A 9090-nucleotide genomic window follows, 5' to 3' on the forward strand; every position below is an offset into this window, starting at 1 on the left:
GACATAATTCGTAAATTAGATCATTTGTGAGATTAAACACTGCTTTAGTCCTAATTCACATAATTACTCAGCCAGACAGACCATGAATCAAATAAAACATCTGAAATATATCAGTGTTCTATTAAACACTGATCTTTTGGAATCAAATATATTATTTTGTGTCACTGTGTGTGGACAAGAGGAAATAAAAGGTTGCTGTTGTTTGTTCTACTTCTTTCTGGAAATTCAAAGAATACTTTTATTGTCTGGATCAGTTTATAGGTCACCATGGAGCGGCGAAATGAGGCATTAAACTGCAGCGAATCGTATCAGTGGCAAAGTCAGTAACACAGGATGTGTTAACGATACAATTTAGATGAACAAAAACAACATTACTAAAGAAAAAAAAGATTAAATCAGTGTGTGTGCTGCACTGCTTTGAACTGCCAGCAGAGGGACCCAGAGAGCTATCACTGCCTGAATTTGTCCTGTTTGTAGAGAAATAAATAATAATCCACTGTAAAAAGGTCACTTATCATAATGTGTGCAGTTAAATTAAGCATTCTATACAAAAAAAATTGCCCTGAACTGTGATAAAAGCCTCGTTTTCACATCTTCCTAAACACACGTAGGAGACATTTAGCCATCTCTCTCATAAACACCTCTCATAATCACAGATCAGACACAGTGGAGGGCCCTTACAGAGCTGGAGATGAGTCACAGCCCGGGAGAGAGAAACATCAGTGTGGAAACCGGTCTTAGTGGATATGGTTCACGGGGACAACGGACGCCGGTACCATACGCTTGTAGGGGATTGAGTAAACATGCTTATCCAACCGAGGATAAGAGGGATGTGTTTATTTTGGAGGCATCGAGAAGTTACCTAATTTAATAAGCTGCAAATTAAACTGGAACTCAATAACTACAGTGCACTAGCATTATATAATAAAGTTGGATATATTCTCCCCCAGACAGAGCATGGAGGCTTTTCACTTGTTTAGGGCTGCATAACGAGTGCAGTTAATTTTTTTTTTTTAATTTAATTTGCATCTTGTTTATTGTATCTTGATTTCACAACTCCACTTCAAGTATGTTAAAGGTCCCATATTATACCCTATTTCTCCAAGTTAACCTAGTTCCCTGGTGTCCTAATGAACATGTCTGTGACATGCTTTGGTCAAAATACCATAAGGATGAAGCACCACAGCAGTTCAATCACCCTGCCAAAACAGCCCTGTTCAGAATGCACTGTTTAGTTGTATCTCTTTAGGTCCGCCTTAAAGGTCCACCTTAAAAAAAAGTAACTTAAGGGACAGGAAATGACATCAGCCACAGAGGCTACTGGGAGCTAACAGCAGCTAGCATTCGGAAAAGAGATCATTTGCAGGCTCTAGCAGGCACATTGTCGTCATAAATAACATGTATCCACTGGACAGATAAATCCTCTGAGGCTGGAAGTTTGTGTAGAACTCTGTGCTGCACTGTGGAGCCAAGAATAGAACTTTTCACAGACTTTGCAGACTTCCGGTTTTCGGATACCGTTGCCCTTGCCAGCACAATTCCAGGAATTTAGCGCATTGTGACGTCCCAGTCAGCGTCTGCACTGTGGAGCCAAGAATAGAACTTTTTTCGCTGACTACCGGTTTTTGGATACGGAAGTCAACATCGCATGTTTTATCCTGTACTTAGACTGAGGAGGAGCACAAAAACATGACCTTGTTCACACTTTGGTGACTAAAAAGTTGATTTAGCATAATATGGGACCTTTAAGAGAACAATTGTTGCCTTAAGGTGTATGTGCACCTATGTACACATAGAGTGAAGGCAGAATTGAGTCCTTAGGGAGCCACACACACACAACCACGATGCCACATTCAGAGCATCATCCACTTTCTGACATGGAAAATGATACATAACCTTTTAAAAGCTTAAGGCTCCTGCATTATCATATATTAACTACTCTCTCTCACACGCACTAGGAGACATGGACATTAGATTTATCTTTCTATATGGTGGCATTTGTTTTACATGGTGCAGCAGCCGCGCTGTGTTTGACACGTGCAAGCAGTGGTTTAGGGGAGCAATTGATTTGCCTTGCATTGCCATGGGAATACTAATAATAATAATAATAATAATAATAATACGCAACTCCTTATATGGACATCCTGGGGGGGGGGGGTGTTTATAAGTCACATAATCGGGCTTTAAAAATGTGTGGTTTTTGGTTCAGTAGTGATGTAAAAACGAAATAAGTGAACTTTGACCTGTGACTTACTTGCAAATTTCACAAATTCAATCTGATTTTAAACATTTTAAGTACTCTTAGGTTGCCTAGGTTGTAGGATATAAGACACTCTATATTGCACATTCTTATAGTCTCTGGATATGGTGTACGTTTTAACTTTACATTACTTGTTCATATTTAAAAAGTAAAAATCCTCGCTAACATAACTCCACAGCATCATATTCCAGCACAAAAAAACTGTGAGTCCTAATCAGATTAGCTGTCAATCCTGACTCCTATGGTGCACTCAAGTAGTGAATATGCTGGCCAGTAGGGGGCTCCCTCCCCTGGGCATCTTATGTGTTCGACAGTTCACTGGGTTAAGGTAAGCAAAGCAGATTAAAAAAAGAATGCCATGCATCCATCCATCTACTACCGCTTTATCCTCCACATGAGGGTGACATAAGGATGACCTGAGGTCAGTTCTACCACATGTTTGCTGCTCTGAGGTGATTTGCTGCTTCTGATATGTAAAGAAGGCCTACCCTCTGAGCTTCAATTTAGCATCAGATTATAGGATTGGAGCCGGAAAGCTGATTACATATCTGCAATCTTGTTTTTATGAAATCATTTCCAGTGGAGGACAGGGCAGTTTTTTTTTTTGTTTTTTTTTCTCCTCTAAACCTCGTCTTAAGAGGCAGAAAATCACAGCGAAAAACATCGACATCTCGTCTCGGTAATAAAACACAAAGCCATAAAACCATAAAAGTGTTTTCCTGCAGCGGATATTTTTTTTTTTTTTTTACCCATCTTGTTATCCAGAAATAAAACATTTCATATCATTAATAAGGGGCCGAGTAGGACAGTCACAGCCATGTGTCTTCTTGATTTAGTCAAAGAGATAAAAGCACTGGTGCATAAGAACATAAACACAGCCATTATTTTTACTCTGGCTCTTAGTCAACGGTGGAGTGCACAAGCATTCACAAAAGCTCATTTCAGGAGACACTGATTACTGTATAGGAGCCGCACACACACAGTGCATACAGTACTGCATCTAATGCATCCATTCAATTATATGTGGTACGAGTGCATTACTTCTTCATGCCTACAAAATAGGCCTGTGTCTGGAATATGAGCCAAGAAACTACGATACGATACAACTTTATTGTCAGCTGTTGCCGTTCACTGGTTCTGGTTAGGCATGAAAAATATGGCGGAAGAACTAATGTGTCAGTATTCGCTGTTGAGAACACGGGAGGAGTCGGAGGAGGATGTAACCTGATCACGCTTTTTATCACAATTGCTTATAACTTGGTCGACAGATGATCTTTGCGCAGTGATGATTGTGTAGTCTGGTTTTTTTACGTTTTTACGTTTACATTTAGATGCTTTCATCCAAAGCGACTTACAAACAAGATATGAAGAGTGTGAGGGTGAGAGGGTAGAGCATGCGAAACACGCTCTTAGAAGAGCTGGGTTTTACGTTTCGACAGTCCAGAACCAGTCTATACAGGAAGTACAACACGCTGCCGGATCTTCTTACAAATAAAGTTCAAGTGAGGTGTCCATGATAGGTTGGTGTCTATCATGACACCTGAATATTTATAAGAAGACAACCGTTTAATTTCCTCATTATGGATAAGCAATGAGTGAAAGATGTTTTTCAGGATGGACCAGTATTTTTTTTTTAATGTGTCAATGGTTAAGGGCATTTTTGTCAAACCACACACTCAATCAACCAGTCCACATTCTGGGTTTTTTTTTTTTCCGCTGGCATCAGTCAGCAGAGTTAAACAGGGACTGATTCATCAGAATATTCATCAACAGTCTGCAGTACATGAAGTGAACAATAGAGGTGAGTAAATACATGCCTTGAGCTTGCATCAACACTCGTTCTGACCGGGGGGGGGGGGGGGGGGGGGGGCAAAAAGGAGCAGACCCACGGCGAGAATCGTCATAATACTCTCCCAGTAGAGGAGGAAGAAAACCCTTTAATCATTCTCGTGAGTCCATGTTGGTAAAAGGGTTTTTAATTCAAGGGGGGGAGGGGGGGATTTATATGCAGTCCAACCTCACGTGCTATAAATGGACTCATCACAGAAAAACAGGATTATGATGAGGATGAAAATGTGATGATACACGCAAATATACGTATAAGTGAGGATGATTACTGAGCGCTGTATCGTTGCACGAGAGGAAGTGAAAGAAAGTCAAAATACAAGAAGTCCTGAGAGATGATGCTATACTATATGTACTATATTATATTAATGTACTATATTTATTTCTCAAACATTTAGGCAAACAAAGAGAAAAGCACATCGATACTGAAGTTATAGGACTGTGATGAACTTCTGGGATTTAGTTTTTGTGTCATTTACAGAGTTATTCTTTATCTCAGTATGTTTAACAAGAGGTATTTTCCACTTTTTTTTTTCTGTTTTCTTTACACATGATGAACTTTGAATTCTTGACCAGAGACACTATTTAAAGTGTGCTGTAAACATTTTAGCTAAGTGTTAGAGGTTAAGAACGAGCTAAAATTAGGTCGGAGGAAGAGAAAAATGCAACAAAATAAAACACTGAATCAGTAGAAACGGGACATTTCTTCCTGAATGAGACGTGAAACATCCACAGACAAACCTCAGAAAAACCTCAAACAACTGTCCTGCAACACGATTGGACTACCAGCCTGGGCAGAGCAAAAACAATTAAATCAAATCTAATCTAATTTCATTTAATTCAATTTAAAAAAAAAAAAAAAGTTGCATAGGGCATGTGTTTCAGAGAAAACTGTTTTACGTCAGTGTATGGCAGGAACGTCTGTTCGACGGAGACTCGCAAGCTCCACGTCATTTAAAGCTCCGGTTCACTGGCAGAAACTGAATGAATTGTACACAAGTATCGATCCAAAAAGGTTCATACAGTCTTCTTTGTCATATACGACCTCAGAAGGGTCAGGGTTGTCAGACAGCGGGGGATGAAACCTGTATCAAACACATCACATAAAACATCGCGTGACCCGTCATGTCACGAAACACGTAAAAGCCTTATTTGATGAACGAACCTTAAGCTCAAACATACATAAGTATGTTTGAATAATAGTTTGTTTTTACATCACCTCAGAATAACCACCACATAATAATATGTATTTAGGAAGGCCTCCATCTCGTGCGATGTCTCTACAGCAGATAAAACAAACGCTTGCTTAGCGTTTTAAAGTTTGCCACAAAAAAAATAACAGCTCTGTTCACGTTTCATCCAATACCTGCACCAATGAACAGGGAGAAGGAAAAGGAAGAAACAGCTGAGGGAGTTGCATCCTTCCTGGTACGTGAAGGCCACCATTGTGCTCCGACGGGCTTAAGAAAGGGATGGGTGATTAAAGCGTTTTTTTGCACTCTGCAGTTGTTAAATATCGAAATTGTATTCATTTCCTTGCTAAATGTTGGAGGTTAACGGACGTCTTCAGGATTTTAAAGTATTTTTTAACTGATCTGCAGCTCGTAATTGTTCGCTTTGATTCCTGTGTCGGACGTCGCGCTCATGACAGTGACGGCACTCTCTGACCAATCAGTGACCGTGCCGGTCTGTCGACGACGCATTTTAGTATCGGCTCAGCTCGCTTGGAACCTCACCAGAACAAGTACTAAAAATGTACCAGGTACTATGGCTAATGGAAAAGCAAAACAAATGAGCCGGTTCGTGCTGTAATTTTGTCGTGGAAAAGCGCAATACAGTATCTTTACACACTGGAGCTTTAAAGGGATCATACTATACCCTATTTCTCCAAGTTAACCTAGTTCCCTGGTGTCCTAATAAACTTGTCTGTGGCATGATTGGGTCAAAATACCATAAGGATGAAGCACCACAGCAGTTCAATCACCCTGCCAAAACAGCCCTGTTCAGAACGTTCGGTTTAGTAGTATCTCTTTAGGTCCACCTTAAAAAAAAAAGTAAAACGAAAGGGACAGGAAATGACATAAGTCACAGAGGCTACTGGGAGCTAACAGCAGTTAGCATTTGGAAAAGTGATCATTTGCAGGCTCTAGCAGACACATTGCTGTCATATATAACATGTGGACAGATAAATCTTCTGAGGCTGGAAGTTTGTGTAGAACTCTGTGCTGCACTGTGGAGCCAAGGATATAACTTTTCGTGGACTTCCGGTTTTCAGAGACCGGTAAGCAGAGCTCTGCAAGACAACAATTCCAGGATTGTTTGTTCCACAATTGCATTGTGACGTCCCAATGAGTAAAAAAAAGTCAAATAATCCACTGTGCCACCCCTGATGTTTATTCATCCCAACGTTACACAAACTGTCAAAGGCACTTCATTCCAATTACTCTGTGGTGTGTTTCCTAATGCAATCAGTCACAAGTGAGAGGCGAGCTGAGATGACCCAGATCATCTCGATCTCACTGCGGAGGAACTGGAAGGGGTTTTTAAAGACTGTTTTTTTTAATTGTGCTGCTCCAAAGTTAAGAGCAGCGTTCTCATGTTTTTAAAGAGCAAGCGTTAACTGTGACTCATGTGCGAGCACAGAAAATGTCAACAGTTGTTTATGGAAAGTTTTCTGTGGCACAGGAAAAACAAAGCATTTCATATTGCGCGAAGCAGAGCGTCAGGACGTGCAGCAAAAGATGACCAGTGCATACCATCATCCTCCTGAGACATTATTACACCCTTCCCACCCCCACCTCCTCTGTAATTCAGACCAATGCAGATCCTAAATCACTGACTGGGTGTCTGTTATTCTTTATCTGAAGAAGAAGAAGAAGAAGAAGAAAAAAAACGAACAAACACAATGACAGGACGTCCAGTAGAAAGAAGGGAAAAGGAAGTACAAGTGAACCCCAGGTCGCAGCTGTTTCTCTCCTCTTCTTCTCCTCTCCCTCGGAGGTCGTTCTTCCCGCCTAACGTAAAACAAAGTCCTCGCACACAGACCCTACGGAAGCAGAGATACGCTCAAGGGTCGTCATGTGCCTTGTCAGTACATGATTATGTTGGTGTACATGACATCAGTTAAAAGGGTATTTATGCAAAATCAACTTTTTAATCATTTAAATCCTTATAGGATCCTCTCAGTCGGCAAATTGTTAAAATCGATGACTCACTCGTGTTATTGTCGTCCTCCTCAGTCTAAGTACAGGAGATAAAACACGCAATGTTGACTTCCACGCTGACTGGGACGTCACAATGCGCTAAATTCCTGGAATTGTGCTGGCAAGGGCAACGGCATCCGAAAACCGGAAGTCTGCAAAGTCTGCGAAAAAGTTCTATTCTTGGCTCCACAGTGCAGCACAGAGTTCTACACAAACTTCCAGCCTCAGAGGATGTATCTGTCCAGTGGATACATGTTATATATGACGGCAATGTGTCTGCTAGAGCCTGCAGATGATCACTTTTCTGAATGCTAACTGCTGTTAGCTCCCAGTAGCCTCTGTGGCTGATGTCATTTCCTGTCCCTTAAATTTCGTTTTACTTTTTTTTTTAAGGTGGACCTAAAGAGATACTACTAAACAGAGTGTTCTGAACAGGGCTGTTTTGGCAGGATGATTGAACTGCTTCACAGACATGGTCATTAGGACACCAGGGAACTTGGTTAACTTGGAGAAAAAGGGTATAATATGGAACCTTTAAAGGCTAAATCTTGCCTCACTGCTGAACATGACAGTTTGGCTCAGCAATAGTAAGATATTGTCTTGTGTTTCCCATGATTCCATGCAGCTGTGCCTGAACTGCAGACAGGAGCAGATGAGAAACAAATTCCCTTTCTTATATAATTTTCCTCACTGCTCTTTTGGACCTGGTCTATGTTAACCATGATGATGTCATGGGATGCTCTCAATGCATGTCTATGGCACTGCCTTTTAAGGGTTTGCAGATGAGAGATGACATTAAAGGGTTCAAAAGTCACACTTGAACTCACATTTATTATATGAAATAGCGCGTTCATCATGACTGGATCCATGACAATGAGGCAGGAAACATCTTTTACCTCCGATTTAAAAAACCACAAAGACTTTTCCTGCTCTCCTCCTTGTTATGAAAACTGTTTCCACTAAAATGATACTGAAATGCCTTTGGCATCTCTTTCCCTGCTTATTTGTGTGTTTGTACGTATGCATATCGAAGTCCTTTAGCGCGAGAGCTCGAGAGGACTTTTTGCATACTCTCTCTTTGCCAGAGAAACCGAGGAAAACAAACAGTGCCTTTATTACATTAATGAATATGCTTTGAGAAGCAAATGATATAATTTTCCATTAACTCTTGCTGATAAAATGCCAAGAATGGCTCAGGGAAACCGGTGACATTTGACTTTGTTGGCACTAAACACAGCTGCGTCTCTGCTATTGCTCGACCCCTGACCCCGAAATACTATACTAGTAACAGCCTACTCACTCATTCGCTCATTCACTGACTCACTCATTTACAGTGACATTACTCAAAGGTGCATTATGTAATAAATCTAAAGCAACCGGCCATAAAATCCTCCTAATATGTCACAGAGACTCAGTAATAATGTTAATATAACAAACTGAACTCACCAACAACAACAGTACAGCACAAATATTTTGCAGAGCAACCACGTGTTGACAGTTACGTCAGAAAACAAAACCTAAAAGACTTTGGTATTTTGAATTTGAATGTAGTAACCATTTTTGGCCACATTCTTACATATGGCACCTTTAACACGGGTGTCCACTCATAATGTGCTGTGTCTTATTGTTTATTTTCCTTGAAATGGGAGCATGGTTTACAAAATTGACACCATGTGCTATTGGAGATGACCTGAAACTAGAGCTTGAGACCCATAAGTTAAATGTTTACTTGAAACAAGAGACAAGTAACCTCATTTTCCCCAAAGACTTTCCATTTGAACT

This window comes from Microchirus variegatus (assembly GCF_963457635.1).
Source record: "Microchirus variegatus genome assembly, chromosome: 18".
In the NCBI taxonomy this organism is placed as follows: Eukaryota; Metazoa; Chordata; class Actinopteri; order Pleuronectiformes; family Soleidae; genus Microchirus; species Microchirus variegatus.